Here is a 12,959-nt window from a genome sequence, read left to right as displayed (position 1 = left end):
GAAGCATTGAGAAGAAAGTGAGAGTTTCCAAGGCATGCTCTGGTTCATGGGGTCATGAGAGCCGAACACGACTAAACAACAACATCAAAGAAACATAGTGACGTATCAAATACCCAAGAGATTTATTACTACAGTGCAATGCAAATACAGTAACTGAGCAACACACTCTGCAAAAATGGGAGATGGATTCTTCTTATGGGGCGGGGGGGGGGGTGAACTGTCAGTCTTTGTTGCAACCCTGGCTGTTGGTGGTTTGGGGTGTGTGCCTGAGGGTGAGGATGTTCTTCTCGAGCCCTGAAGGCAGGGCAGGAAGCCACTCTCAACCCTCCAGAATCAACCATGCCAGCAACCCTTGAGATAGTCAGGAGGGAGAGCTGCAGCCCCGGGTGTCAAGAGGGTGAGGACGGTGGCGGATCTTGGGGTCTCCGTTTCAGCTATGCCAAAATTCTGTTCTCTCCCTGCCACCGCCTCTCATGCTCCACTGTAAATCATAGTGGTGGCATCCCAGGCAGTGCCCACCAAGGCTCTGCGCCCAGTGCAACCAAAGCAGTTGTGGTCCCCTAAATCTGACTCTGGTGAGGACAGTTTTCACTGGGGAGCTTTGGCCACCAACATCTGCCCTGGGGCCCTGTGCAGCCCCTCCCTGCTGAGAGGAGGGAGAAAAAACTAACCCTCCCTGGGCCACAGTTACTGTAAGGGTCTGCATTCTGCACCTGATATTGCCTACACAGTTTAGCATCCTAAATCATTTCATCTCCCATCAGAGAAAATCGTACACTTATCTCTCGTGCAAAGGTGGCACCAGGCTTCCAAAGGTAGAAAACACGCTTTACTAAAATCAGAGCAGTCGGGGGGGGGGCACTCTGAGTGGGTGGGAACAGGAGGACTCCAAGGCCCCTCAGAGGTCCTCAAACCACCACCCCCATGGCAAGCAGAATTTCTTAAAAGTTCTTACTGTCAGAGTTTTTTTGTTTTGCTCTGAACCAATGCAACTTGAAGCCGTTGGTTCAGAGCAGGAGAAAACGAGCATGCTCCCTCCTCCATGTGACAGACCTTCAGATATTTGAAGATGGCTCTCATATCTCCTCTCAGTCTCCTCTTTCCCAAGCTAAACATACCCAGCTCCTTCAACCATTCCTCATAAAGCTTAGTTTCCAGATCCTTGAGCATCTTGGTCACCCTCCTCTGCGCACATATTCCAGCTTGTCAGCATCTTAAATTGTGGTGCCCAGAATTGGACCAGGTGTGGTCTGACCAAGGAAGAACAGAGTGGGACTATCACTTCCCTTGATCTGGACACTAGACTTCTGTTGATGCAGCCTAGAATCGCATTAGCTCTTTTTTTTGCTGCTGCATCACACTGTGGGCTCATGTTACACTTGTGGTTCGCCAAGCCCCCTAGATCTTGTACTGCTAACAAAAATAGTTTATTTGTTTATTCGTGTATCTTATTAATAGTTTATTAATAGTTTATTCGTGTATCTGAAGAAGTGTGCATGCACACGAAAGCTCATACCAAAATATAAACTTAGTTGGTCTTTAAGGTGCTACTGAAGGAATTTTTTTATTTTGCTTCGACTCAGACCAACACGGCTACCTACTTGTAACTAAAAATAGTTTAAATAACTGAAGGTGTAAAAACCACCTTTTCACAGGTGAAGTTTTGTGGAAATGGGCAGATTTTTCTCTTCCAGGATGGACAAGTGAGGCACTCTGTGAATATTGACAGTTCAAAGACAACAGAGGGGGGTTGAGGACAATCTTTATTGGTGAAGCTCAGAGCAAATCATCCCAAGGCTTGAAATCGTTATCAACACAAAATACCTGAATCTTTACAGAGCAATTAAGAAATTATCTGTGGAGATAAAAAGCATCAGGGCAAAAGTGGGAGAGGGGCTGTCCCTGGAAGTTGGACTCATGTTGCGGGCAGGAGGAGAGATTGAGGAGGAATAATAGGCATGTGTAAATTTAATTTATTGTTATATTCGGGGGTGGGGGTGGTACCCCTAAATTCCTGAAACCAGTAATGGGTTGAATCAGGGTCTCTGAATCTCCAGATCTAGAAGGGGCACAAAAGCTGGAATACTGATAATGGCTGCTAAGAATGAACCATGAGGAATGTGGGTGCGAATCAGTGAGCAGAGACAAGAGATTTGAGCTTTGGGAATTTCAGTTGCTGTGGCCTGATTCGGGGGGGGGGGGAGTTTCAGTCTGTAAGCAGCTGGCTGGAGGGAGAGGCTTGGAGCCATTGCTGGGGTCTGTTTTAATCCAAGGCTGCTTTGGCTGTCAGAGAAGAAGGGACCTCTTGGGGTTTTGATGCTGTGAGCCCCTCCATCATAGGTTTAGGGTATATATATGTGTGTGTGAGAGTCGATAAGCCATATGACCTAAAGACACCAGAGTTCTCGCTGTGCCTCATTTCCTGGACCCCTGGAACCTCACACCACTCAAAGACTGGGGTGGAGTGTATCAATATCGTTGAGTAATTCGCACTTGGATGACGAGGAAGTTGTTGAGTCTAATTTGCCACAAGGGGAGATGGGTCTTTTGACTCCTATTTTATCCAGAAGGCAGGTCCTTCCAAGACAGGGCTTACTGAAAGTGAGTCAAAGTTTACAAGGAGGAAAACTTACGGGAAAATTCTGTGAGCTCCAGATCCTATCATGTGCCTTTCCAGGAAAGCATGCATTGCTGGTTTGACTGCACTTTTAAGTATTGCACACGGAACGGCAGTTGCTTGGAGTGCAGAAGGTTCAGTCCCCGGGACCTTCAGGAAGGGCTAGAAAGACTCACCCTCTGAAATATCAATTGAGCCACTGCCAGTCAGTGTAGTCATATGGGAGCAGACCTAGTGGAAAGGTTGCTGAGCCAGATGGACTCGGTCTAAGGTAGTTTCCAGTGACCCTGTGTTCCCAGGGGAGGGGCAGCTCATCCAGGGGGCAGCTGGGCGGGGTGCCATCACAGCAAGAAGAGCAACAAAGGAATTAGGTGTACACTTCTCCAGCCCAAGGGCCATGTTCTCTTCTGGGGGCCACATGCCATTGGTGGGCAGGAGCAGAGCATCAAATGCCAGTGTGAAGTTTTCACAGGACACTAGTCTCAGCACAAGCTCACCCTCCCCTCTCCATCCTCTGTCAAGGCAAGCAAGAAACAAGATTGAAGGACAAATCTCAGCCAGGCAAAGACTCTGAAGAAAGGGGCAACACAAGGCTTAGGAGAGTCCCAGGGGCCGCAGGGAGAGGTTTGGGAGGCCACATGTGCTCCCCTCCCATACCTGCCAAGTTGCTGTCAGAGAAATAAGGGACCGGGCCAGAAATAGCAGACCGGAAGTAGCGCTGCCGCCATTTTGGAACTGGGCGGAGCATGCTCAGAAGTGACTTTTGATGCAGCTTTGCCCAGTTCCAAAATGGCCGCCGCGCCAGAAGTCACACTGCAGCCATTTTGGAACTAGGCAGAGCAGCATCAAAAGTCGCTTCTGAGCATGCTCCGCCCAGTTCCAAAATGGCCATCACGCCAGAATAAACCGGGGGAAAACAAAAAAATCCGTTTTTTCAGCTAGGAACAGCTGGAAAAACGGGGATTTCCCGGGGAAAACGGGAGACTTGGCAGCTATGTCCCCTCCCCAATCCAGCTCAGGCTCCCCATCAGGGCTTGAAGGACCACTCCTTGCAGTCTGATGAGATTCACGGTTGTTTTTAGGGGCAGCTCAGGCTCCTCCAGGGACATTCAAAGCACAAATTCTCTAGCAGAGAAGTGCAAAGAAGTAAAATCAGGTTGTGATAACTTGCAGTCAACAAGCAGAGAGGGAAACACCAAAAGAAACTTCCCCCCAAAAAAGTATTGACAAGCAAGCAAGAAAGGAAGTGGCGGGGGGGGGGGGCACACTGCTATTCTGGATCTGTGACTCCTTCCATCCACCTTCCAAGGAGGTTTCCACCCTCTGAGCATGGACAGAGGGCAACTGGCAGGAAGAACAGAGCTTCTCCACATCCCAGGATCCTGATGGAGCAGCAAAGTCTAATCCATGAGTCCTGCAGGCAGAGGAGAGAGAGACAAGCCCATCACTGTGGGGAGAAAGGGGGAGAAGAATCCCTGGCGAGATTCAGGGGACACTCCAGAGAGGGACCATCGGAGATTGTGAACTACAATTCCCATGGGGACTGGCAAGGGAGGCTCTGAGGAGGGAAGGAGGAAGCGGGAGGGAGACTTGGCTGGCTTTGGCAGTGGAGAAGAAGAGGAGGTTCAGAAGAGACCAAGGAGATCTGTCTAGATGAGAAATGGGGAACCACAGACCCTGGACCAAATGTGACCCCCAGGCCAAACGCCAGCCCTGCTCTCTTCACTGTCAGCCCTCCTTGACTGTCTCCCAGGTGGGAAAATCCCCTGGAGATCCACTTTCCGGACATGATATTGGAGTGTGTGCCTCAGGGGATGGATTGATCCCTAGAAAGCCCCTCCCCTCTGTTCTAAAGGGTCTGGGGCTGAAAAGCAAGCCATGGCAGGGGCACACCAAAGAGCCAGGAGAAGGGGGTTGGGGGAGGATGAGGAGGATGGAAGAGCAGAGAGGAAGGTTACCTGCAGGCTGAGGAACAGCTTGCCCTGGGAGAGAGACAAAAGAATAAAAAGATTCAGTCAGCACCAGGTATCCCCTGAAATAGCTTCACTAGGATCATGCCACCCCCCAAGATCAAGATATCACACAACTAGGAACTTTTTCTTTCTCATTGTGTCCAATGGAGTATGAGGGGTGAAAGAACAGTCTTTGTATGAAATAAATATTTCCAATACAGAAAGGACCCTGGGGAACATCTTGCCAACTCATCTCTTTCCCATTACCCAATGCCCCCCACCCCACAAACCCTCCCCTATTCCTTAGGCTGCCTCCTTTGGTGCTCTGCATTGCCCAGTTGTTGATTCTGGGATTTATTTCAGACACACAAACAGCAAAAAGACGCAAGGGAGATGAATTCCACCTCCTGACTGCAAGTGTCCCAAAGGCCCTTCGCTCAGCATGGAGAGAGAGGCTTTGACTTACTGCTGGGACCAGGAAGCTGCAAAACAGGTGTGTCCTTACTCTGCTCAAAGGATTCAGAGCCAGAGATGTTTTTGAATTTCTCCCTCATATGTTGGATAGGAGGTTTAGGCCTTAATCTACAGGATTAAACCTCAGCCCATCTCCATACTAGCTGAGGTTCCATTTGAGACACCAAGAGGGACCTCCTAGGAGTGGAGAAGACACAGAACCCTCTCCAGAGCCTCTGCCTAAGAAGAGGAGGGGAGCCTGGGGCCCAATCCAGCCCCCACCCACCCAACCCTCCCTCTCCCCCTGGCACCCCACCCTCACCTTTCTTGTTCTTCAGGTAAAGGGCGAGTCCGGTGGCCCCAAAGACCAGCCCCAGCACAATCCCCACAATCCCCGTCCACATCTTGCTCCTGGCAGAGTCCGACTGTGGCTCTGAAGGAAGAAAAAGCCTTGAGTGAGGAGAGGCAGGCCTGGGGGGGAGCAACCTTGACCCATCTAGTCCCCCAGGAATGTCTCTCCCCCCCCCCCACTCCCTTGGGCAGGAGATGAGGAAGGAGGGTCAGGGCTGGGAAGGCGTCCTACCCCATTGCACCGTGACAGGGCCTTCGAAGCTGGCGTGCTCCACCTGGCAGGTGTAGACGTCTCCACGTTCTGGCATTGTCTCCAGCTCCAAATCAAAATTGAAGGTCCAGTCCCCATTCCGGGTAAGGCCTGTGGTCCACACTTTGGGTTCCTCCTTCCCGTTCCTGAACTACTTGATCTCAATCTTCGCAGGGAAGAAGCGGTTCACCTTGCAAATCAGCAAAGTGTTGTGGGGTGAAGATCCATCGTTGTCTGTGGGGGTGATCTTCACCTTGGGCTGGACTGTGGGAGGGAGGCAAGGAAGATTGGGAAGGAAGGTCAGAGATTTAGGCAGGGAGGGACCTAGAGGCTTCAAGGGAGGGAGGGGAATGAGGGACCCTCTCCCACCATCCCGGTGGATACTCCAGGGCCGTAGTTGGGGGGGGGGGCTAGCCAGGGTCTCAACCACTCCAACTGAGGCTCTCAGTTTGCAGGGGGTGGGGAGGCTTCCTCCAACCACAGCCCATCCTGGTGGCTCCAGAATTTAAAAGCACTATAATGATGCTAATTTGCAAAAAGATCCTAGTTCCCCTTTCCCCCTGTCTGTTTTTGATCCTTGACATTTAAAATTGTTAAGGATGGATTAAAAATGTACCCAGTGAGGGGAAAATCGAGGAAGTCTACAATGTTAAGTAACAAGAAATACTGTTGTTATTGTTGTTTATTTTCTTTGCAGTTTTTGTCTTTTTGTATGTTCTTTTTGTTTTTTAATCTTTTGTATTTTTATTTTTCTTATTCTTATAAAATGAATAATTTGAAAAATAAATAAATAAAAGTGGTGAAGAGATCAGAATTTTGGGAACAGAAGCACTTTAGAGTCTTGCCTGCTTGTGTGTTCATTCTCTCTCTGTGTGTTTGCATCAAAGGACAACATACATGTTTACACCATGTGAATACATAGAGAGGGCACTGCTAGAAAAACAGAGTCTTCTTTATACTGAAAATAAAATGCCTGCAATGAATGAAATGTGATACAAAGCTCTCTGTATTTATCCCTTCCTGAAATTTGGAAGGAAAATGTAGCCAATCCACTTTAAATTCTTTATTTGCAATGGTTCAGCAGCCAGCAATTTTTGAAGAATTCTTGTGGAGTATTTATTCTTTTATTTTATTCTTTACAGCCTTAAACTGCAAGCTTTTACTACTCAGAACTTGAAGTCCCACTGAATTCAATGGAACATACTCCCAGGTAACTGTTTAAAGATTCTGTGCTCTTAAGCAATTTTACTCAGAGGTAAATACCACTGAGTTCAATAGGACTTACTCTCTGGTATGTGCCTGATCATTATCACAGTTTCCATTATTTACCGTATTTACTATTTTTTGTTATTTTACATATAGTCATTTATTTATTATTTTACATATTTTCATGATATTTCTTCAAGTTCCCCAAATGATCTACGATTCTCCGAGGAGATCTACTTAAAATTGAATGAAAGCCAGATACACAGACAATATTACTATTTGGAGAGAATAGCTCTTCTAGCTCTTCTCCAGCATCTTTCTTTTCTTCCCAAAGTCAGCCCAGTTTCCCCAGTGGTCAGGCTGGGCATTCCACAAACAGTGACCTGCTACTCCCTGGGGGTCCTTGGGATGCCCCTCCCTTCCTGGGACACTTTCCATCCTACTGTCTCATTTCCTAGTCCTGGGAATCTCAGGAGTTTGTCCTTCCTATTTTCCTAGCAAACAGGATGCTATTCAGAATTCACTGCACAGTATTCTTAACTTATAGTACAATGGTCTGCTCAGTGTTTCCCAAACTTGGGTTGCCAACTCTTTTTGGACTACAATTCCCATCCTCCCTGACCACTGGTCCTGCTCGCTAGGGATGATGGGAGTTGCACAAAGACAGCTGAGGTTCCTGTGCCTTTTAGAGCTGAGTGGCAGGTAGAAATTCAACAGGTGAAGCCCTTTTCTCCTGTGGAAATGCAATTATTGGGAAAGATTCACCTATCACACATTTATGTCTGTGTGCACATTCGCGTGCTTGTGTGAGGAAGAGAGACCATGAATTTATTTTTGGGCCCTTCACTCCAACTGGAAAACAGCACATCAATTTGTGTGTGATATACAGCATATGTTATGCAAATCCACAAACACACACACCCCGCCCAAGTGATTATAGTAACTTTCCTTTCAAGATACTTTTGATTTAGGGATGATCCCTGGAGAACGGGGGGCGGGGGGGGGGGAGAGCTAGATGGGAACCTGATAGCTGAAAATAGTTATGACTGGGTGGGAAGGAAATGGCTGCCTATTCCCCCTTGCAGCACCCAACTCTAATGTAGTCCAGTGTTGGACTGTGTCCCGGGTTCAAATCCCCCCTGGGCCTTGAGGCTCACTGGGTGTCCCTGCCCCTCAGCCTGGCCTCCCTCACAGGGTTGTTGTGGGGATGGAATGAGGAGAGGGAGAACAATAGGCAGAACACCATCTCGAGCTCCGGGGGGGGGGGGAATGGTGGGAATGCACAGGCAGGAAATGAAGTAAATACTGCTTTGTTGTGTTGCAAGCTGCCCTAAGACCTACAGGTACAAGGCAGGATACAGATTTAATTAATTAATATAATAAATAAATAAATAAATAAAGACACCCTCCACATTGCAATACACGAAATAGTTTTTTCATGCAGATAAAAAGAAAGGATTCTCCAAAGAAAATTCCAAATTTGAAATAGAGGTGATACAAAATAAAAAGAAATGATTATCTAAAAATAGAATCATAGAATCATAGAATCATAGAGTTGGAAGAGACCACAAGGGCCATCCAGTCCAACCCCCTGCCAAGCAGGAAACACCATCAAAGCATTCCTGACAGATGGCTGTCAAGCCTCTGCTTAAAGACCTCCAAAGAAGGAGACTCCACCACACTCCTTGGCAGCAAATTCCACTGCCGAACAGCTCTTACTGTCAGGAAGTTCTTCCTAATGTTTAGGTGGAATTTTCTTTCTTGTAGTTTGAATCCGTTGCTCCGTGTCCGCTTCTCTGGAGCAGCAGAAAACAACCTTTCTCCCTCCTTTATATGACATCCTTTTATATATTTGAACATGGTTATCATATCACCCCTTAACCTTCTCTTCTCCAGGCTAAACATACCCAGCTCCCTAAGCCGTTCCTCATAAGGCATCGTTTCCAGGCCTTTGACCATTTTGGTTGCCCTCTTCTGGACACGTTCCAGCTTATCAGTATCCTTCTTGAACTGTGGTGCCCAGAACTGGACACAATACTCCAGGTGAGGTCTGACCAGAGCAGAATACAGTGGTACTATTACTTCCCTTGATCTAGATGCTATACTCCTATTGATGCAGCCCAGAATTGCATTGGCTTTTTTAGCTGCTGCATCACACTGCTGACTCATGTCAAGTTTGTGGTCAACCAAAACTCCTAGATCCTTTTCACATGTACTGCTCTCAAGCCAGGTGTCTCCCATCCTGTATTTGTGCCTTTCATTTTTTTTGCCCAAGTGTAGTACTTTACATTTCTCCTTGTTAAAATTCATCTTGTTTGCTTTGGCCCAGTTGTCTAATCTGTTAAGGTCATTCTGAAGTGTGATCCTGTCCTCTGGGGTGTTAGCCACCCCTCCCAACTTGGTGTCATCTGCAAACTTGCTCAGGATTCCCTCAAGCCCATCATCCAAGTCATTGATAAAGATGTTGAACAAGACTGGGCCCAAGACAGAACCCTGTGGCACCCCACTAGTCACTACTCTCCAGGATGAGGAGGAGCCATTGATGAGCACCCTTTGGGTTCGGTCAGTAATCCAGCTACAAATCCACTGAATGGTAGCATTGTCTAGCCCACTGTATACTGTAGCCTGTTATTGAATTGGGATTTATTGGAAGAAGGAACAAAGGAGGTGATGCTGAAATGGTCAAAGGATCTCGACCATACAATTTACATCGAACAATGGGATAAATTGTGGGGACAAGATATAAAATTCACAGCCTCTAATAATATAAAAGAAAATTATTTAAAAATGTACTATAGATGGTACTTAACACCTGTGAAATTGGCTAAGATCTATAAATTAAAAACAAATCTTTGCTGGAGGTGTAATAAAGCACCAGGAACATTTTTACACATATGGTGGACGTGCGAGGAGATCTCAAAATTCTGGACTATTGTACATGGGGAAATAAAAAAAATGATGAAAAAATCAATCACAAAAAGCAGATATGTATTTATTAGGCTTGCTAAATGAAGAAATACCAACAGCAAATAAAAAAGTATTCCTATATGCCAGCACAGCAGCAAGGATAGTAATTGCAACTAATTGGACAACAGCAAAAGTACCATCAAAAGAAGAATGGATCTGTAAGTTAAGTGAATATTTGTTAATGGCAAGACTAACAGCAGCAGTAAGGAACCAGACAAAACAAAAATTAAAAAATGAGTGGAAAAGCTATGAAGATTATATGAAAAAGCATTGTTCGAAAGATGGCATGCTAACATGCATAGAGTAGGAGATATGAAGGAAAATAAAAAATTAGCTCTAGAGTATTAATATACAATTGTATAGAAAACAAATGCACAAATGGTAATTATAGTTGTAACAGAAATAGGGAAAGCGTGGGGGGAAGCTGAAGGGGGGAGGGGAGGGAATTGGTGAAAGGATGAAATTAGAAAATATTTTGTTTTGGATTTTTCTTTTCTTTTTTGTTTATAATTTCACTGTATTTTTTCTGTATTTTCTTTTGTACTTTTTGTTGATTTGTTAAGTCTAAAATAAATAAATAATTTTTTTTAAAAAAACACGAAATAGTTTATGATGCTTCCAGTGACCACAGAAACTCCTCCTCCCTCCCCCCCCCCAGTATCTGCCTCTTCCTCTCTGAAAAGCAGGAGGGGAGGGGACCAGGGAGGGGCAGCAGCGACAAGAGCTGGGAGGGGAGAAAGTCCCGGGTCCACCCCACGCCCCCTATTTTGGGGTCTTCCGGGGCCTCGTTTCCCATGACGCGCCCCCCCCCCCCATTCCGGACTCACCGCGTCGGGCCTGGGAGAAGGGCTCGTAGATCCCGTAGTTGTGCCGGCAGAAGACATCCACGTTGGCCATGTAATTCCGCAGGAGGTCCTTGTCCTTGTTCGCTCTCTCGGCGTCGGGCTCCGCCAGTTCAGCCACCACCACGAACTTCCCTCGGTCGCTGTCGAAGTACATGAGCTCCTGCCGGTCTAAGAAGCTCCTGTCTAGGTAGCGGATCCGCTGCGTCCCGTTGGAGAAGTGGCACTCGAACTTCCCCTGGTACAGGAAATGCTCTGCGGGGGGAGAGAGGATGAAAAGGGGGAGGATGGAGGCTTCATCTTTCCGGTTCCCTTAAGGGCGCAGCTCCCACGATAGCGGATAGTTGGAGAAATGGTCTCTCTCTCTCCCATTATCTCTCTTTCGTGTCACGTGATCCCATGACAGGCGAGGGGGGAGGCTGAGCAGGGAGACCCCCCACCTTTCACCTCCTCCCAAAGGAAAGCGAGAGAGCGGCAGCGAAAGGCCGGTGTGGAGAGGGAGCCACAACCTCCAAGGCCGTGGAGCCCGTGGAGCCGGGGGGGGGGGCGAGAACCGAGCTCTCTGCTTAATTTAATTTATTTATTTACGAGGGGCTCCCTGCCCTCGATGGCTTGGCTATATACCCATGCTTATCTCCAGTTTTCAAAAAACGTAAACCTCCCTCCCCTGCGGCTGGAGGAGGAAATCTTGGGGGTGGGAGAGAAACCAGGAAGAGGGCGAGATACCAAGGAGGGTGGGAGACCCGTCTCAACTTTGAAGACACCCCCCCTCCTTTGCAGGAGACCCGGTTTCACTTTCGCTTTCCCTGTCAAAGCGCAGGTAGCGACACCTGTCTACGCAGGAGCCCATTTCAGCCCCCAGAGGACCACAAGGCAGAGTGGGCGGGGGTGGGGACAAGGAGAGGGGACCTGCCGCGAAGGGGAGAGAAGTTCAGGTTGCCCAAAGCCTTTGCCCCCCCCAAATAAAAATCATAAAAAATACATAGCAAACTGAGGTTCTTCCCCTCCTAACAAAAGGCCTAGCCCCCACCCCCACCCCCAAAAAACAAAAATCCTGGCTACGCCCATGCATGGGTTTCTTACTATTGAGAAAGAGCAGGTGAAAGGTATATTTATGCGTTATGTGGAGTCATTTATAGAGTTAATGATTGGTTATGAGATCTCTTGGGAATGATGGGAGATAAATGGGCTAATAATGATGAGGATGATTTTGAGAAACAGGTGAAGAAGCGCTCAGGGCCAGATTCAGTTGCTCCCCACATGCCCCGCAAAAAATAAAAATAAAAAATCCCCATACCGGCTGCCTGCCACCAGCTGTCCTGCAGAAAGACTATTTAATGTGTGAATATTGTGGTTTTATTAAAATTCAATTGAATGTTATTTGTAAGCTGCTGGGGTCGGATTTAATCCTGAAAGGTGGGATATTATTAATTGCAATAAATAAATAAATGCTCTCTCCTTCCCAATCCAAGAAGCCTGAGCTGCTCTTTTTCAGTGGGGAGGGTGTTTCCCGTTCCCTCCTCCCCCTTTGCCCCCAGTGTCCTGGAAGAAGCAAAGATCACCAGTGTGGAAGGAAGCAATTATTCTTCAACATCAACTTCGCTGAACTAAACCATGTTTTTTTGGATGCCTGATTATCGCCTTCCAAAGCAACTACTCTATTCTGAACTTTAAAATGGAAAGCGCAACGATGGTGGTCAACAAAAGAGATTTAAAGACCCTCCCAAGAAAAATCTTTTAAAATGTAGTACAGTATAAACACCGGCAACTGCGAAACACTGGCCTGCGAGCGCTCCAGTTGGAGAACAGCCTTTACCAAAGGTTTCATAGACTTTGAAGACGCTCAAACTCCGGACGAAAGGGAGAAACGCGCCCAGGGGAAGGCACGCTTGGCAAACTCTCACCGCGATCAACTCCGACCCAGAAACCTATGTCCCCACTGTGGGAGGAGGACGTGTGGATCCAGATTTGGCCGCCATAGTCACTTACGGACTGACTATTAACATCATGGAAGACCATCTAGGAGGGATCACCAAAGGATGGGGGTCCCGCTAAGCGGAGTCTCCTCTTCCTTCTCCCCCCATTGCAGAATCTTTGCTCACCTGGAGGCTCCTCCACGCCCAGCCCCTCCGAAGCGGAGACCACCAGCACCCCCATCCCCAGCAGGAGCCCCCCAAAGGCCAAAGGCGCAGCGCCGGGGCCCCCCATCCTTCTCTCTTCTTCGCCCCCTAAAGACTCCGAAATGGGACTTTCTCCGCTCAGCCCCTGGAAAACTCCTGCCCAAGCCCCGCCCACTCTACCTCCCCGCCTCGCGAGCGTCC

General features: G+C 47.7%; 1 pseudogene; it reads right to left on the bottom strand.

The window, feature by feature from the left end:
* Positions 1-334: 334 nt before the first annotated feature.
* On the bottom strand, positions 335-12,856 carry LOC118078625 (H-2 class II histocompatibility antigen, E-S beta chain-like; annotated as a pseudogene).
* Positions 12,857-12,959: the final 103 nt, after the last annotated feature.

This window comes from Zootoca vivipara, chromosome 2 (genome assembly GCF_963506605.1).
Source record: "Zootoca vivipara chromosome 2, rZooViv1.1, whole genome shotgun sequence".
In the NCBI taxonomy this organism is placed as follows: Eukaryota; Metazoa; Chordata; class Lepidosauria; order Squamata; family Lacertidae; genus Zootoca; species Zootoca vivipara.
The sequence above is the reverse complement of the archived record's forward strand: the minus strand, read 5'-3'. Positions and strand labels throughout refer to the sequence as shown.